Source organism: Capsicum annuum, unplaced genomic scaffold (assembly GCF_002878395.1).
Source record: "Capsicum annuum cultivar UCD-10X-F1 unplaced genomic scaffold, UCD10Xv1.1 ctg81950, whole genome shotgun sequence".
NCBI lineage: Eukaryota > Viridiplantae > Streptophyta > Magnoliopsida > Solanales > Solanaceae > Capsicum > Capsicum annuum.
Window position 1 is genome coordinate 40,731 of NW_025892707.1, and position 19,891 is coordinate 60,621.

General features: G+C 35.7%; 3 pseudogenes; all 3 read right to left on the reverse strand.

Moving 5' to 3' along the window:
- Positions 1 to 1,521: 1,521 nt before the first annotated feature.
- On the reverse strand, positions 1,522 to 2,091 carry LOC124895419 (annotated as a pseudogene).
- A 732-nt stretch (positions 2,092 to 2,823) lies between these two features.
- LOC124895416 lies at positions 2,824 to 3,703 on the reverse strand (annotated as a pseudogene).
- An 11,108-nt stretch (positions 3,704 to 14,811) lies between these two features.
- Positions 14,812 to 15,794, reverse strand: LOC124895418 (annotated as a pseudogene).
- Between the last annotated feature and the right edge of the window lie 4,097 nt (positions 15,795 to 19,891).

The window sequence follows — 19,891 nt, forward strand, 5'->3', positions numbered from 1 at the left end:
ATTTCTCGTGCCATTTACAATAATGTTTTCCTTTTATTTGTTCCTTTTTAGGTATTTTATGTATAGGCAGACAGGTCAAAAGCTGTTGATAACCTGATGGCTACTTCAGAGCTTCAGATGCCAACCAGTTGGCCACGATCTTACCTTCTCTCTTCTCTATAAGTATGCTTAACAAAAAACTACCAATCCTTTTGAAAAAAATTCCTGCAAGCTTGGATCAGTTATTCTTGAGGGTGATAGGAAATCAAATGAATCACAGCATACAAACAATATTCCAAATCTATTTCAAGAATGACCTATTAGTAACCCAAATCCCATGCAAACATAAGGCCACGGTAAATGGCCCAATATTTAGCCACATTGTTGGTTTTACAATCCAAATTCTCAAAGAAAGCAGAAACCCATACACATTCATTTTAATAAAAAATACTGCAAGGGGAAAGCTTCTAACAAAATATTTGCATCTTCTCGATCATCCACGGGTTTTTCGCAAGACAAAGCCTACTCCTAAGAAGTTGTTGGATCATAGTAGTACATTATACATCAGCCCACTAGCAGCATAAGTGGTTCGATTCTCCTTATACGCGATATGGAAAAAAATACCGATTCAATGAGATATGCCTGCATGTCAAGAGTACGCTCCCTCTCTCTCAGCTAAGGAAAGATATAGAGAGTTTATGTACTTTGCGATTTCCTGTGGATGTATCATATCATTACTTCTCTCTAATTATGATTTACCATGTACCATACTATACCATTAAGGCAAACAAACAAGAACTAGGCTAGGCTAATCCTCTTCCCCTTTTAGAATCAACTTGTCCTTGCGCTTACCACTTCTAAAAACTTGTAAGTGAGTGTCGATCGCTCCTTTGCCTGGGCAAGATCTGACGACTCCTACATAAAGAAGGCAGGTTACAAATTCAAATTAGCTACTGGAAAAGAGGCTAGGAGCGAGCTTCTGCTTTATCTAAAGAAGAAAACTCTTCTTTTCTCACTTCCTGATCAGAGAATTCATAGTGATCAGGTGAAGCCCCCTTCTCATTGAACCAAAATAGAGATCTAATTTAAATGACCAGGTACAACATATGAGTTCAATATATTAGGCTCTTTTTCACAAAAGAAACGAGAGATAAGAAAACATCTTTGATTACGATTAAAAGAAACAATCTCAAATAGACCAAAATCCAATTTCAGGTCATTTCTTGGTGAACATAATCTTCTATAATCTCTTTGATCCCTTCATTTATGTGCCAGAATAGAGTGATATTTGGTAGGAAAGTGGAAGAGACCTTTTTGTATATGATAATTAAAGGGAGTGGTAAAGATGCAGTATTCTTTGGAAAAGCCCAATTCTCTTTATCTTCAAACTTTCATTCCTCAATCCACTGATTCCTTCCTTTATATCCCTCTCTTCCAATAGATAGAGACAAATAGGAATAACTGAACCACCTCTACAAAATACTAGTACCATGAAGCTGCTTCAAAGCCACTGTGATGATCCTTGGTTAGATGACCAAGATATTAGCGAATACCACATATGATCGAGAAAATAGTACCTATAATCACATGAAAAACATGAAAGATAGTTTCTAAGAAAAAGGTAGATCCATAAATACTATCCGAAATAGTGAAGGGTTCTTGATAATATTCCATTCCTTTAAAGCCTGTGAATAATAGAGCCAATGAAATGGTAGATACTAAAGTGTAAATTGGTCATTTTTTCTTCCCCGCGAGTATAGCATAATGAGCCTAAGTTACGACAGCTCCAGATGAAAGGGGAATAAGGGTATTAAGAAAAGGGATTTCCCAAGGATCTAAAACCACAATCCTTTTTGTGGGCCAAATACCTCTAATCTCTATCGTACGTGCCAAAGATGAATGAGAAGAAACCCCAAAAAGAGCAACAAAGAACATAACCTTCGATACGATAAATAAAATAAAAATATATTAAGGTCCTAATTGTACGACTTTGGTATGATGTCCTTCAAACATGGATTCACGTAGAACATTGTGCCACCTTACAAATATGGTATATAGGAGAAATATAAGGCCCAAACTGAGAAGTGTTGTACCCCCTTGAAATGAGTGCATGTACATCACACCTCCTACGATTGTTGCCAAATCTTTGAGTGAACCCAAAATAAGCCATAGACATGGATCTACCAAATGATAAGAATGCCTCTGAGAGTCAATCATAAACAACTTTACCTCATTTCAATGTAAACCCCCCTTCACCCCCACCTCCTAAAGTAGTAAAGTTAAGAAGGCTCTTTGGGGTCTAATTTTCTTTCTATCTGACAGGACAAACAAAGAAATGGGAAGAGATAGTTTTTTTCATTCCATTAATAGAAGTCTAACTAGAAAAAGACTCTCGTTATTACTTTGAGAAAATAATCGTTGGTTTGACTGATGAACTATATGGGAAAATAGACTTTCTTTCTTTGATTTGAAGCAATATTTTTGAAAAGTAACAATTAAATTTAGTTTGGTTTCAAAAAACTTACTGGTTGTATATTAGTTCATTCTGCACCACCAACGACCTCAACTCAAAGGTGCAGGTTGATCTCTCTGGTTGAGGTTGCATTTATTTATTCATGTTCAAATTGACACATGGGAAGGGCTTACTCTACTAGTGGATCATCTTAGTCTTGCTCCCTTCCTGTAATATTTCTCCCTACTAAAATGAGAATCTCAAGAACCTATTCAAGCGTTTGTCTTTGTGGGGCGATTGGAAAGTAAAGGAGTATTCATTATTTTACACTCTTCCATTCCACTATTCTGATTGAATTAATTTCTCTTTCGAATGACCAAGTCATAATGAGATTAAAAACCAATGCTTTCTTGGCCGTGTGGAACATAGATTAGCATTATGTCATTTGTACAAGTGATGACCTACCTAAGATTGCTATGTACGGACTTAGAGACAAAATATAATATATTTTTTTCCATTCCTCGTGATCCACTTATTTCTCCAAAAAAAAAAGAATAAAGTCATCTTTCTCCCTTTTCCCAAGAAATCATGACATTACACCATTGGGATACTTTGAATAAACTTGAGTACAGATAGGATACACGGTGCTAAAACCTTTTCTCAAGATATCTTCCAAACTGTTGGGGTCGTCACCCCAGATCTTATTCTCCTGGTGTGAAACTAGTTGTTTCTATAGTTTTAGAATTCTTCTAATCGCAAGTACTCCATCTCCATTATTGTTTATAGGAATATAGTAAGTAAAGAGGAAAAGGCATGACTAGAAGAATTGTGTGAAATAAGTGAATTTATCTAGTTGAGGTATTCTTGTTCGATTAAGACAAAACTATTCCCTCAATACTGCTTAACTCCATCAAGACTGTACGAGTAGTGAAAAAGTATAGAGCACTTTAGTTAGTTGTTGACCAACAGAAAACATGGGATCAGGGATGGGTAGTAGACTGATTGTCAAGGAGTGAAAGCCACTTGAATGGTTTGAATGGGGGAACTAAAAAGGGATTTCTACCAATTAGCCTAGAAAAAAGATAGTAAGCGCCAGGTAAAGTAAGTTACTTGAATGGTGAGATATCCTATAAGACTAAGTAGCAGTAAGAGAGAAGGATAACCTTTTTAAAAAGTACAAAGCCGCTTGGCCACTACTTACACATCTAGAGCTACAGATTCAACTAGGGAATGGAAGTCAAAGGAAACAAAAGCCCTTAGATAGTACTTCATCTATGAATAGAAGAGATTTTCTTTCTAGTAGAGCTCATCAAGACCATCATAACCTAACTCCAGGATTGCTACGGGCACTAATCCTTCTATTTAAAGTTTTTTTTATCCTCTTGAATGTAGTTTGTCCTACAACTTGCTAAAGTGAAGTTTATTCAGCTATATAATCAAGAAACTCTTAACCCTATAGTGAATTCAGATATGATACACTAGGAGCTAATGAAATCCATGTAGCTCCTTTGTCTACGGCTAAAATAAGCAAAGATTTTCTGATACCCCCTGTTTAACCAATGAAGATAGCAAAGAGATAGAATAAGTCATCTTCTATGATTGGTAAAGGGATCAAATGACTTTGAGCTTTGTAATTAAGTACGTGTGGGAAGGAATTGCTTTTAACTAGTCCAATAACCCTAGAGAGAATGAACGAATTAAGCTTGAAAGCATGAAATTCAGTTGCTAGCCAGACTGGCTGTCTTCTCTCACTTTTATTATCTAGTATTTTCTTCAAAAAGTCATTTAGAAAGATTTTATTTTAACAGAGAGGATTTCCTTACATTACATACAAAATTTTAGTGGGAATTCACTAAGCCTAAGTTCTTAACCCGCTATGATGTGACAATGACTTCTTAATTTATTTCCCTCTCTCCTGCCCTGCCTTTGTTAGTCTTTAATCATCTATAAAGGGAGTGAATTCATCCTAGGGTTAGAACTTGATGTGATCTTATAGCTATTGGCCCTACCCAACTAACTCTCTCTAAGTAAGAGCTTTCCCTGACATTAGTCTTATCGAAGTTGATACAAAAAGAGAAAAGGTTAGTGCTTTTACTGTAAGCAACTCTAAAGTGGGCTCCTTTAACTTGACTATTTCTATTTTTTCAGGACGGAGAGACTAAATACAACTAAAATCTAAGGGAAGCCCGAAAGTATTCAAAGGGTGATAAAAAGAGACGTGTACTATGAGACCACTAAGACTAATAGGCATTTCGACCAAAAGGGGCAAGTTTTGTTATAGGATCTACCCCCTAACAAAAAAAAAGAATTCCTTACTGTGGAAAAGTTGGTCAAGTTGAAAAGCATAAAGGTTGAAGGAAATGCACCTTCTTTGATTAGAAGGGTATGAGACTCATTTTTCCACGTAATTTCTTACAATAGGGTAGGGAAGAATTTAATGGGAGACTATGTAAGTGAGGCAAACCCACATAAGAAAAGAAATCAATCTAATCACAGCATTTCAAGCCTTAGAGAATCCGGCTAAAAAGCCTAAATTAGAAAATTCATCTCCCTCTGAGTCTGATTAGAAAAATAGAGATGAAAGGATTAGTTTTCAGTGAGCTAGTGGGAATCAAGAATGAATTTGAATTTTCCTCGATCCATACTTATTACCATGATCAATTTACTACCAGTGCCTATATGGCTATGGTTGTCCCGAAGCGGATCACCCCAATACTTGTGATGAAAGGATAGACTTTCGCTAGCTACAAACTGGAAGTGATTTTTTATTAGTGTTTTAAGTTTGCAAGAACCTACTCCTAACTAAACAATAACTCATTCGAGTAGCCACTATCAGTACTAGTCTAGGAGGTCAATATCAGCTAGTGTCCCATAACTACCCTAGTTCGTTAGGTATAACATTTTTCGATCAGCTTTAAATACTTGTAAACCATTGGAAGATTGTCTTTAAAAGGGATAAAATTTTTTTCAAAATCACATACAGCGAAAAAATTCATTTTAGAATAACCCTTTCCTGCTCCTTCACTACTGCTTTATCATTGTCTGCTGAAAGTGTCTCAATTTTAATCAACTTTCTTTTAATCATGAACTCGAGCAATTCTTTACCAATTTGTTACTTTTGACCTTTTATATCAACTCGACTACTTGTTGCTGTACTACTATCCATATTTTTATTATTGATTATATTGGCCAGTATTCGAAGTGTGCTATCTAACTTGTCCTACAATGTAGATACCCTTACAACTGAGGTGTCTTGAGTACATTTGTACAATAACCCTAACACATATTATGATAACCTCCAACATATATTGATCGAACTGAATAGTACTATACTAATTATCTCGAGGAAGATATTTATATAAATAAGATTTAGTGTTTATAAGATTCATTCTTATCAATAGTTTGATTAAGTTAGGAATTTCATTAAATATATTACATTCATCAAATTGACTATTTATATCTTCAATCTTTTTTAATAACTCAAGCAATTCTTCATCCGAGATGTCAATTGTATTATTAATGATCTCTTTATTTCTATTATAATCATACAGTAATTTCATAACATTATTATTATAAGTAGCATTTTCTTCTTGATTTCTGGTTTTATCAATTATATCCCTGTATAAATTTTCCCAAAACTCATTAATAATAGTATGATTAGATACACAATATTCTTTTCTATCACGAATCAAGTTTAACCCCAGAAATCTATTACACAACTTATCACATTTTATCGTAATGTATAATTTCCCAATACCGAGATGATAGGATCTATATTAGCAATATGACCAATCACAATCATTCACAAATTTCTCAATATTTGTAACCATAAGGACATGTCTTTTTATTTTTATGGGTAAGATGCACCTATTACTAGGATAGTTTTGCATCATTGTATTTTTTTCTTTCGCATCAGATTCATTAGGTTTTTTGTAGTAATCGATGACCCTTTTTTATTTTACTTCACATAACTTTTCATTTCCTTGATAGCCGAAAGTTCTCCAAATGTATGAAATGATGGAGGACTTAGTACTATCCATTACGGTGTGGTTGGATTCTTATGTTCATTTATTAAGGATTCTAAGTTGTTCTCTCTTAAGGGTAGATAAGATACTTCTTAAGGATTTCTAAGTTCTTCTCTCTTAAGGGTGGATGAGATACTATGTTCATTTTTGAATAAGACTATCGCAAATTTCTTTATCAAACTCATTTTCTAAATGATATAGAGATACTGTAGTATACTACTAGGGATAACTTGTGCTCTTATTATTCTATCAAAAGTAGGAAAGAGCAAGCGTCTAATCAGATCAATCAAGAGATCGAGGCAAAGACGTTACTTCGCTAGGACGGAGTTGCTATCAATTGAGGATTAGCCGAGGGGCCCTTTTTTCTTTTATAATGGAAGAGACTATAACTGGGTACAAATAGGACTGTGAAGACGAGTAGGCAAGCATGGGGGTTGTACTGGTTAGCTTTGAGTTATCGAGTGATGATTACCCGAGATGAATTCTATCATGTAGCTGGATACAAATAGGCTTGTCAAAGATGAGCAGGCAAGCACGCGGGTTGTACCGGTCAGCTTTAAGCTGTCGAGTGGTGATTACTACATCTCTTAAGTAAGGACACGGGGGTCTTGTCTTATAATAAATGGGGTACTCTCTTCTTTGATGTACGCTATATTATTGTGTCCTATTCCTTAAGGAGTGATCCGGGATTAACCCACGTGGCGATACCCGCTAAAAGAAATAGAGCCTTTTGTAGTCAAATACGTATGAGGAAAGGACAATTATTCAACATAATAAAATCTAATGGATGGGGTTCCATATTCATGAAAATCCAGGTTTAAACCATGGTATGGAACCAAGACAACATAATAAAAATAGGGTTACAAATAATATAATAGGAAAGAGAAAGGATTTCCAATATCTATAAATAGAAGCCGTTTTCTATATTTGGAAAAGCAAAGAGAGAGATGGATCTAGCCACAACTAAAAGATTTTTCAAATGAATCAAAGAATTCTCTATGTGGAAAATAAAATGCATCAATGTCATCAAAATCTGCATGGAATTTTAGAACACGTGCCCGTTATTTTATAGGAGCTAGTGGAACAACACACTCAACAACTCCTAAACCAAATAAGAACTTTGGAAGAAGAGAAGAGGACCCTCATCCGAGAGAGGGAGGACCTTATAGTTAGAATAGACTCCACATCCATGGCAGAAACAACTAAGAGTCAGTCGACTCATTGGAGTTTCAGAAGGTTTAAATAAGTATCTGTAGATACTTTGTCATATGCTTTCATTAAAGGTGTTCTTGTTCTTTGTGGAGATCTACTTCTATGCATTGTGTCATTGTTGTATATGTATCACTAATGCTTCTCTTTGTAATATTGTGTTGTGTGGCTGGTCTATATCTGCTTCCCATGTAACAAAATGCTTCTAGTGCTAGAATAAATAGAATCTTCTTTGTTTTAGTTCATTCTCTTTCCTTGTTTTGTGTAGAAAAATTATTGATTTGAATTGGCTAGTTCGTACGGGACCAAGTACTTTATGAGACTATATAAAACCATAAAGCTTTTATTAGGAGCTCGGATCGGCCCAACCTATTTTGAAAACAAAATGACGAGTACCACTTTTTGAAAAAAAAACATCTTCCATGGGTATGTGAAGCCAGTAGCCACGAGAACAATAATCCTGATTGGGGTTTCCACATTTGAAAATCCTCATACAACAAGTACTTTATTCCTTTGAAAATTGGTTTTACAACCTACTTCCGACTTTCAAAACTCCCTACACGCGAGGCTAAGACAAACTCAAACATACAAAAAAAGTATATATATGCTTTACAAGATCTCTAGGGAAATAATGTCATCACATAATTGTCCCAGAGGCCATTGAAAACTAGAATTTAATGTTAGAGATAGAAACCAAACATTTAACAATAATGCTCGAAAGTAATAGCATGGCAAAATAAAATTACGCGATAGAATTTCAATACTGCTACCATGGTTACCCTTCTAATAGCTTTTATTTATAGAGCCATATTTTGTCCCTTACGTGAAGCATATATGTATGATTTGGATTTTAGGTTTTTCCAGATTATATGTAATTGTTTATAATCATTTATTGGTTCTAAACCAACTTACAAGCATATTCACCTATATCAATTTTCTCATAATGAATTGTAGTAGAGCTATATCCTTATTATTCAGCAAAAATATGCTAATCGAATTAGTTATAGTATGTCTTGCTCTTCCTTTTGTGTTATACTTTCTCGAGAGTAGTGATAAAAATTACTTGAATATGATATCAATGAAGTTTGTATGTACCTGGATGTGGATCTTCTATATTGGTTTAGATATCTCAAGGTTATAGAAGATGTCTCACAATTGACTTTTCCAGAATTACGGAATGAAGAAGTTATAAAAGATTTTGACTAAAGATATTATAGAAGCCGATGTTCCAAAAAAAAAGTTGATGATAGATGGCGCCATGAGTGCTTGGTTTTTGTATGTATATACATAGTAGGATATTTTGTGTCTTTTACAAAATACTTCTCTAAAAAACAATCAACGAGAAATGTTGTATATAGTGTACAAACCCCGCTTACTATGAATTATCCCTCTACCATTTGCTCAACTAGCTATAGGGTTTAGCGCTGGTCAGCATTTATTTAAATCGATTGCCCAAAGGGTTTGTATTTTATGCATGAGTGATCTAAATAGCGCTTATATTTCCTAAGAGTGTTGATTGGTATAGAATTTTGGATGTCTTAAGAGATATCTACTATTTCGATATAGATTCCCTTTGTAATTATTTAAATAAATTGACTCTTTAAGATAGTCCAAATACCGGTAGTGATAGTTTTGAGGTTAGCAATCCACCTTTTCTGAATCATGCATTGAGAATATTTCATCCTTAGTGGGAAGGTATCATACAAGGAATGAAGTTGGGGGTCAGGTTGGATAACTATTTACCAAGTCCGTGCAAGAATAGTTGTATGACATTTGAATTTCGTTTTCTGCTTGGCCAAAAAAACTTCTTACTAAAAGAGCTAGAATATTCAAACTAACAATTAGAAAATCTTACCATATTTAATAATAAATTGGGATTTGAGTACATTACAAATAAAATATCACTAGATACAACTTTATTCACATCTTCTAATCTAGGGGCTGGTTTTTGTGCTTTAGTGAATGACTAAGTGAATATTGAAAAAGTATTAACAGATGTAGTATCATGCAGCCTGGGTTATATTGCCCTTTACTTTACTCTTATTATGATTGGTGTATGGTGTGTTGTTTGGTACAAGGTGGACCATAGCTCTATATCGGACCCATCTCTTATTTGTCCCTTTATAAACTACAAGGGATTTTCCCAACCCGTACATCGAGTTCTAGGTTTTCAGGTTATCAAGTTTCTAGAAAAAGAGAGTGCAACACAGTCAAAACCAGTGAACCAAGATATGAGCAAGGACCCTTTATGTGAATTATCGATTCCAGCTAGTGGACCTCTTTTGAAGGCTGTTGGATTGGGGATTATGGCATTCTTCATTTTAGCAGTGGGTATAGTCCTAACCAAAATGGGGTGGGTTTACTCCTTTTTTTGTTTTTGGATTATATAGTTGTATAAAAGCGACCGAGGCAATGGGCATAGGGTGGAGTAACTTTTTTACGTTGTTGTTAGTTAAGGGCCTAGTACCTTTTATAGTAGCTCTAATGGGTGGGTTCACTCCTCCTATTCTTTTCTGAGGTAGGGTAAGGGGTTTGTAGATAAGGGCATGAGGGTTATATATTTTCTACAATGAAAGAGAACTATCTATTATTAGGTTTAGCGACCTTGGAAATTTATTAGGTCAAGAAACCTTGGAAATGTGGAGTGTAAGCGAGAATTTTTTTCATGGCTGAACATTACCTTATTAAGGGATTTGTCATTCGATATAGGGCTATTCTATTGTCAATCCTTCAAACTATGATAGGCGACCTTAGATGATTGAGTGTTGGAGCCATTGTATATGTGTCAAGAAAAGATATAAGAATCCAAACTTGGGTGTGAAGTTGATCAAAGAAGGTTGGGTGTGATCATCAGCATGCTACATGACATAATTTGAAAAAAGGAGGGCTACAAACTTGAAATCTCAATGATAGTCAGTGAAGTCACAAGTCTATTTTGAAGAACCCTTAATGTCGGGTAAAAAGTTAGGCATCTAAATGAAGATATGAAGTCAGATATTCACTCTACTTTTATTGTAGTCGATAAAACTTGAAAGCAATTGAAATAGCCTCAACCCTAGGCTAGGATAGGTTTGAGTTCGATGGGTAAAAGTGCTACAAGATCTACTTCATAGGGATAGATTGGATTCTTAGCTCTTTGGAACCCTTGTCCTTGCTTGGCTTTGCTTTGCGGATTTTATCATTGATTTTGTGTCAAATTTCTAATAGGCCAAAGAACTTGATTCACCTTGTGTGTTAAAATTGTTTTCAAGAATGGAATTCGAAGCTAGAAATGCAAGCTCTGAGGGATTCACCACTCCCTGGACTTCTTGCCCAAGTGTTAAGAAGAATACGATATTAGGAGCAAAAGGCAGTGTTTGAGAATCCGATTTGTGTTGATTGCACATAGCCTTTACTATTCAAGTTTTACACCTAGTCAAAGCATCATTACTAATAGTTTGTACATGGCTAAATCCTGGTTATGAAATAAGATTTTGTAAGATCTTGATCAATCAGTCCCTCTAAATTGCGCTTATTCCAAAAATAGCTTAGTCTAAGCATGAATGTGCAGCCTTTCACTTACTCTTCCTTCAATTCGAGGATTTCACTGCTAGGATTGTTGCAAAAGTCTGTCCCTACTCTTTAGATCTTACTTACTAATTGGTTTTTTCACTATAGGCATATTCCTTCGGCTAGAGGAATTTGCCTGACCTATCCCAACAAGCAGGTCTTATCAGTAGCCTATCATATTCTCTGCTCCCGAAGAGTCTAGGCCGGTCGGCAATGCCGTTGAATGAACAAAGACTTTTTTTATCCAATGTTGTTTCAATATTGAAACTCTTTTTCTACTCTTCCTAAAAAGAGGGCTCGATGCAAACTAAAGTCCGAAGGACGACCGAGGTTTTCCAATCTTCCAAGTTAAAGGACATATCCTATTAACTAAGAAATCCATTTTCTCATGGAGGAGTCCATCGTACTTTCACTTTTTTTGCTATCATGATGGATAAAGAGACGTGAGAAGATAGAAAGCCAAGGTTTATGCATATTATATTAAATATTAATAACCCATGGGGAAGGTTTTGCAATGGTGTCCTTATAACAAGAATCGTACCGTTCTCTATATGTGCCATGGCCCGATGGAATGAAAACAGAGGGAGTCAAAGATGAAAGAGAACTCCAAAGAAGGGTGTCCCTATAACAGATACAAATGATTTCTCATCTATTTTACAAGCTCCAATGGACCGAATAGCATAGAGGACATGGAAAGATTGGAAGAAGAGTGAAGTGTTACCTTCGGCTCTTGGTCTCGAGGGACACTTCATTTCCGTATATGCATGCGGAGATCTTTCCAAGATTTCACATTTCCCTTTCCTTTCTGTAATATATTTTACCAAAGGGCTTCTTACGATCCTTCAAGGCCAAGAGACACCGAAGGGGTCTACATCAAGAACTTTAATTTTTCCAATAAGGTTAGGTTAGTATACTGCTTTTTTCTTTCTATCTTTTCTTTGACAGAAGGGAGAAAGAAGCATTGTATTACTCTTGATTATTGATTATTAGGAGAGCCCCCTGCTCCAATCATTGATAGCCAAATACGAGAGTCCAGTCCAGCTCTTATGCTTGAGACCAAAGGTTTTTTTCAATCATTGCATTAATTGCATGGAGACAACGATTAGCTAGGGAAAAGAAAGGGTAGGAATTGTTTACTTCAAAGGGATAAACCATTATTAAAGCATAGACGCCTGTGGAAGAAAGAGGAACAAGGAAGCTTTATAGGAAGTAGTAGTATTCTAGAATCCTCACTAAAAGCAAGAAAAGGGATGCTCAAAAGCAAAGCCTCAAAATGAACATTCTTTCATAGACAACAGACTCAAAAGAAAAAATCACAGCGAGGACTCCCAGGTCTCGATCTACTTCTGCATCAACGTGAGGAAAAAAAAATGAATAAACATAAAATAAAAGAAAAAAAGATAAGATCTAAATCAGACATGGTGTAGTTTTTTCTAGAGGGTAAGGGCTGTTGAAGAGTAGTCCAAAAAGGGATATATGTCCCAGAGGAAAGCTCGAGAATGATAGTAACTTCTTTCTAGTTCTAATGTAATGGAGCAAGGATGGCTAAGTTCAGGTATTACAATTCTAAAAAATGAAAATGGTATTGTATCTTCCTCATTCAATTTTTGTATGGATCTTGGTTCACACTTTCTAGCTTTTCCACTCATGACAAGGCTCATCTTACTTGTGTATCGCCTCAATAAAATAAATTTATACAACTATCATATATATATATATATATGTGGTCTAATGATTATTGGGCATGGTTTGCCAAAGAATTTTAGTCTTTAAAGATAAAAAAGTATTCAACTACTCCCATCGCTAGGCCTACTAGGACTTTAGGAAATCACTTTAGTGCTGCGCAGCGAGTAGGGAAGATGTAGCCGAAGTTCCTTAGAGAGCTATAAGTAAAGAACTAGGATGGAAATGCCCATAGAGGTAGTAGCTAGAGAGGCCAGGCTAAAAGGCATGAGTCTGAAGCAGAGCTTACTAATAGGGGGAAACCAAATGCCCCAAGGAGAAGACATAACATATAGAGAGTGAGGGCAACAGAAATATGAGCAACCTTTATATGGTACAAGCTATAGGAGAATCACAAATACTTAGGGAAGTGGAGTCATTGTGAAGACTAGTGTAGCGGTCCCTAACTTTTATGGAATATGAGATCCCTCCATGGTCTTAAACTGATTATCCGCGATAGACCAGTATTTCAAACTAGAAGAAATTACGAACTCAAGAGTGGTTACATCTCACTATTACTAAGACAAAGTTAAAGGTAAATAAAAAGGCAGGCTTATGGTGAGCACATGTACGACAGAAAAGGGAAAAGGAGGAGAATCGCTATGAACAACAAGAAGTTCGTCAGTTTAAGGATTCATTTCAACCAGTTGATGGCCTAATAATTTTAAGGATCTGAGATAAGGTTGTTTTTGAAATGGCTATGAGAGAGTACATAGAGGAGTTTTTTGAACTCCTGTATCTACAATATAGAGTGAAGAACTAAAGTGAATTGTAGGTAACCTTCCTAACTCTGCCATACCTCCTTAATGTCTCTTAGGGTTTAAAGAAGAAATGAGGTGACCTTATTCTCTTCTATCCTTTATCTATACATATAGTAGCGCACGCTGGCTAGTAATAGATAGTAGGCACTTATTTTATTTTTGGCTTCCTCTATGTTTTTTTTTTATAGATCAGGTTCAAACTACTAAAGCTCATAGGAAAAGTCAAAGAGAATAGGAATTTCCCATATTCATATATGTATCTTAGCTCCCAGCCTCTTTCCTATCTATTTGCGTTGCTAAGCTGACATAGGGCTGAAAGAGGCATGCCCCTGTGTTTGAAAATAGATCACTCCTAGCTAATGGTCGACTGAATCCTTGGCCTATTTGAAAGAATTATCTTCACACTTTAGGTAATGTGTAGGCTGCTTAAGCCTACCTAAGCTTGATAAAGGGAAGATGGATTTGGTGTTGAGTGCCCTTTCTTCTCATCTTCCTATAAAAGCGGCTGGGGATTTGACTTGACTTAATCATATTGGGAATTATGATCCCCCTCCATTCTTTTTTTCTAATTGAATAGATTTTTTTTCTTTAGTGGTTTTGCCCAATCTACTATCCAAAAAAAAGGGAATGACTCATCTATCCCACCTAGCCAAGCAAGAAAAATAGATTAGATATAAAGTTGCATAAAGCCCAGTGAAAATTATTAAGAATTTGAATAATGCAAAGCACAGAAGAACATAAACCACAAATGCAAACAATAAAAACAAGTACAGGCATAAAAGTGCAAGATGATCCATATATGCTCGACCATGAAAATAAGAAAACAACTTAATATCCACTATTTATGATTCAGAACAATATATATTTCTTCTTTCATTACCCTTCTTGATGATGTGCAACACCAACTTGTGCTCTTTTTCTCTTTAACTATGAACCATATACCATACCAAAACCAAAGTTTAGGAAAAAGTATTCTTAACGGTTTCAATATGGAAAATGGAGAGTAACATAGCCAAGGATGAACTGTCGATTATCCATTTATGCGAACCAATAAGAATGCATTTCCAATCAAGCCTGTGTTGGTGCTGCCACCATGGATAACATAAGTATGCTGTTAGGTTCCAATATGCAGGATGTCTTTAGATTTCTGCATATTAGCACCTATGTGAAAAGGGAAGCCAAAGATTCTGAACTCTAGTTTCTTAAACATGTCATCGCCATGGAAGATGCTAGTCACATCATAACCATATTGGGTGGAAGTCCCCCAACTACCAATCTATGAGTGCTGAACGATTTAACTAGATATGTTGATAGCTTACTGAAGATTAAAGATATTTCTATCATTCTTTAGAGATAAAGGCTTGGATTGCTGCATATTATTTGTGTTCAAAAAGCACATGCTAGAACCCCTGGCTCTCTTCATTATGTGATGATGTTGAAACTCGTGATGATATGGCTTTCTGTTTTTGACAAGCTTATTTTGAGCTTGACGATTAGAACAGACCTATCGCCTGTTGAGGATAGCACTGTATTATTTTGGATTCATATAAATAGGAAAGCTCTCTGTGCATTCAAAAGAAAGTTCAACTCTTATGGAGGTGAAACCCACTATTTGAGGAAAAATAATGACATATGATCCATAAATAGCTACGTGCCTTCCAAAGTAAGTATCAGCCCAAGGGTAGGATAGGCAAGCTATTGTATGATCATGATGCAGTTGCGACTGAGGAAGAGTGTTGGTGATACTTTCGCCTTATAGGGATGACTTTGTTCCTCTCTCTTCTTACATATCTAAAATCCACCCCAACCCAGATAAGCTGTAAAATTTTGCAGAACGGTCTTTCTTTTTCCCATTATGGCCTCCACATGATTAGATTGGCCAGTTGACAGAGTATAAGTTAAATCCTGATCTTGGAACTCAGATTTTGATTTCTTGATATCGAAGTGATGTTTCAATGTAGATTCCACTGCAGTGTTCTTAGAGGGATCATGTTCTAGTTGGTCCCTAGAGTTCCACATAGATGAGCAACTCATGATTAAAGGAGAAAAAGATTGACCTTCTTTTCCATGTCCACCTTTTTTCAAGAAACTTAGCATCCTCTTTGAAAATGGTGCTCTAGAAGCTTTAGACAAAATATATAGAAAATCACTATGCTACTGTAATAAACTAGAGCTCTCAAGACTGGAGTTACCTTTTGCTTTGGATAAAGAATGACTTCAGAAATATCTAGTGAGCTTTGGCTCTTGTGCTATTTTCTCTCACTAGAAAACTATTACTGTATTACCTATGGAGTACTATATACTAGAATTTCCTTTGCTTTCCCTAATTCTTATATACAAAATTGTTCGAAAAATAAAAAAGGAAAAACAAGACCATCCCTTTAGTCGTCACATATAATACAAACCCTCTGTTCCCTCACCACATCTTGTTCCCTCACCATATCTACCTTCTTTTTTTTTCTTCTGGGTATGTTCTTTATTTTTGATAATCCACCCAATCTAATTATTATTACCATTTATGACTTTGAAGTAGGAATTTTGAATGATGCTACTCCTCTTCTTCTATATATATAATTGAATATATCTTTGTGATTCAATCGATTCGATTCTCGTTCTTACCCTTGCTGACTCCCTTTAAGGCCTAAAGCGCATCCAAACCTTGTTCTTATGTATTATTTGTTGGAATAGATAATACATATATGATCATTGCATATATAGGTAAGGACTGCTTAGATTTGGACACAAAATGCCTAATTCAAATTAAAATGAACAATGATCCAGGAAATAAGATTTTTCTTTTCTTAAAAGAGAAAAAAAAATAAAATATATCCACTTTCTGGATTATTGCTGATGTAATCATAAAAAGCTATTTTTTAGGAACCGGATAAAGTTTTTATTTTTGGCTAACCTAGCACCAAGTCTTTAATAGATTTCTTACCAGAGTTCTATCCTTTAAGACAGGGAAGTTGCATCTACTTTAATTGATGATTTCTCTCTTTTGGCCTCTATACTATATTACATCAAATAGAAGTGATGATATAGATATTGACCTAACCAAGATAGTATGAATTATCTCATCTTTGATCATAGTGGGTGACTGCGAGAGATTAGTTTCAAGCTACTGCCTTGAGAGTTGCCTACGAAAGAATTTTGGCTATGCCTGGCTATCATAACATTCATAAAAGAGATCGATAGATAAATAGAAGAGTCCAACTACAATCATTATTGATTCACCTGGGAGGAGTTCAACCGGTCAAACTCAGAGAGATGAGCCTAATTGTGCCCAAATCCAAAATAGTGAGAGGATAAGAATGCAACTATCTAATCAGGATCATAGTTCCAACCATTCCTTTGAAGGCCAAAAGGTGAAAAAGTTCTTAGCCGCACTCTTTGCGGAATAGTCTTATCAAAGAGCTCCCTTTAACAAATCAAGTAAGACAGATGGAATGAAAGAAAGAAAAAGTAGCTCCGCAGCTCGCCCAAAAGAAGATAGACCCACCACTATTGATTTGTCAATCCTTGTGCTAGGCCAAAGACATACTCGACATACTAAGACTAAGATGAATCATCTCAGTCCCTCAACAGACATAGTCCCTATATCCCTAAACTAAATAGGATGCTTATAATCGTGATTATGCCACACTATTTCTTCAGTTACTACTACCCGTGTTGCACCTATAGTGGCAGAGAGTTTGATAAAACTCTTAAATAAGAAAGATCAATCCTGAATATGCTTCAGCTGATTCTCAAACTAAATCTTTTTATAAGAAAGGAGATATCTATAGAAAGATAATTGCCAGCTTAGTCTAAATGAAAGTAGGCTAACATAGGAAGAAATGTGAAAGTAGGGGCTGCTAAGCGCCCAGACCCAGAATTCAGTAAAAATAGAGTTCTTGGTATCGATCAAGTGAAATTAATATGAATAGTAAGCCAGTACTATATTTATAGATTGGAAAGAAGGGACTCTCCAAAGAGAGGCCCATCCAAATAAAGTTGTCCTAAATGAACGAGTTGTCCTAAATGCCCCTTGTTAGCTATCACATAAAGTGGTGAGGGCTTAAGAAGTAAAGCAAACTCAACCAAAAAACAACTCTGTTCCTTCTTCATTTTCGATTCTTGATATATCTTCACCATTCCTGAATAAAGAAAGAAAGACAAAGAGAAGGTATCAGTGAATAGGTACATAGATACAAGAAACTTTCTTCATTCGGTTTAGCAGAAGAAAGCTAAGAAAATAAAAAATAGGAAAAGCACTATCAAAGCTTATAATTTTGCAAATACATAAAAGCTATCACCATCTCAAGTAGTAAAACAAAGTCTTTATGGATCTGTTACTAACATAGACAACTATGAATGGTATTCATTGACAGGAGTGACCACTTTCTATAGAAAGCAAGTAATTCTAATAGAATGTTAAGGGATTAAAAGAATACGGTATGTAGATCGTGAACCAAGGTTCATAGGTGGACCAAAGTTAAAAGGAAAATTTGTTGGTTAGATGTAAAAGAATCCAAAGTATAGTTAGTCGAAACCATAGGAACTCTTACAATCCAATCCTAGCTATAGAAAGCTAACTCCCTAAAATGAATGAGTCACTTTCTGGGCCTTACTCCCCAAAGGAACTCTTATCCTCATAGCTACATGAGCTTCATTAAGATCTGTAGGGTTAGCAATAAAATAATCTCGATTTAAAAATACCTGAGGTAGGATTACTCAATGATACTTGTTACCTTAACTCCCTTATCCCGTGATGAATCCTTAGAAGGAAAATTATAGGCTAAAAACTCTTTAGCTTTAGATATTATAGGAACCCCTAACATAGAACCATAGGCATAGAGCTATCGGGTCATAACTCTTCTCACTCTAGCCTTAGGGTTCTTCTTTCAATAATCTAAAGTCCTTATGTGATAATATTCCTAATAAATATTTTGTTTGACTTGACCGTAGGACATCACCTTCCTTAATGCAATGGAAAACTAGGAGCACAAAAGTGATGAAAGCATGCCCACTTTCTTCGGCTAACGCAATGGATCAATAAAGAGGAAATTGGTTGAAAATCCTAAGCTAGCCATCAGCCACCCTAACGAATGAAGTCTATTCTTCTTATCGAGATAATCATGAGCGGTAAAGCCCTAAAATAAGATCATGGGCCCTAACCTAAGCCTAGGCTACTTTTGTGTGTTCCGATCCTTCTAGTGAGAGCTTGTAATTATCGCAGTGACCGTAAGCTTGAAACAACAAAAGAATGATCGAGAGCATCTCAAACCACTTAAAGTATTAAATATTAAGCATTAAGCAAAAGCCTACCTCTACCCAAAAGCAATGGCAAAACAGGCATTAATTTTGTAGAAAGGCTGGCTGCCTTGCAGGGTCGATTACTTAGTTTACCGGTACTACACTATGATGGGTAGACGTAAGACCTGAAACCATAATAAAGACAAGATAATTAATGGGAGGATGTATGTGGTTTTGGATGAGTGCAGACTCAGTTAGTATACAAGATCATCAATATAGTAATAGGATGCATCTGCTGAAGCTAAGACTCATGCAACAAAAATATGAACCCAAGCTCAACCATAGTTGGTTTGGGTTGTAAATGTTTTGTTGTAGACTAAAGTTTTCATACTCCAAAGGCAGTCCAACAAGAAGGAATGTAAACATATCAGATTAGGACACCGGTGCATTGATAGATGCCAAGGAGTCAAAACTGTTCTTGAATGTATGTAGGTAAGCCTCCATAAATGGATTTACTTTCTTCTTTATTTTAAAAGAATATTTAAACCATACTTTAGAGAGGGTATCTTTGAACCTTGTTGGAGCTCTTCTTCCCTTTTCTAGATAGGAAAGGAGTTCCCTTCTCCTTTCTTTTCATTTTCACTTACATACATTAATCTAGGTCCAACCTTGCTTGCATTCAGTTATCAAGATGTATGTCTACTCTTTTGTTTATATACGTAAGCTCCCGATTAGTCATAATCGCACTTTTGTACAATATCTAATACATATTAAAGTACATACCGACCAAGCATAAATAGAGTAGCCTGCAGATTGGTGCCCGATGACACGGTAAAGGTTGAACCATCAACAACTCTACATACAAAAAAAAATCTTTAGTTCCTATCAACGAATTTCCCAACAAGAAAACTGCCATGGTAATGTGATATTATGGTCATAATGACTAAACTATCCATTAG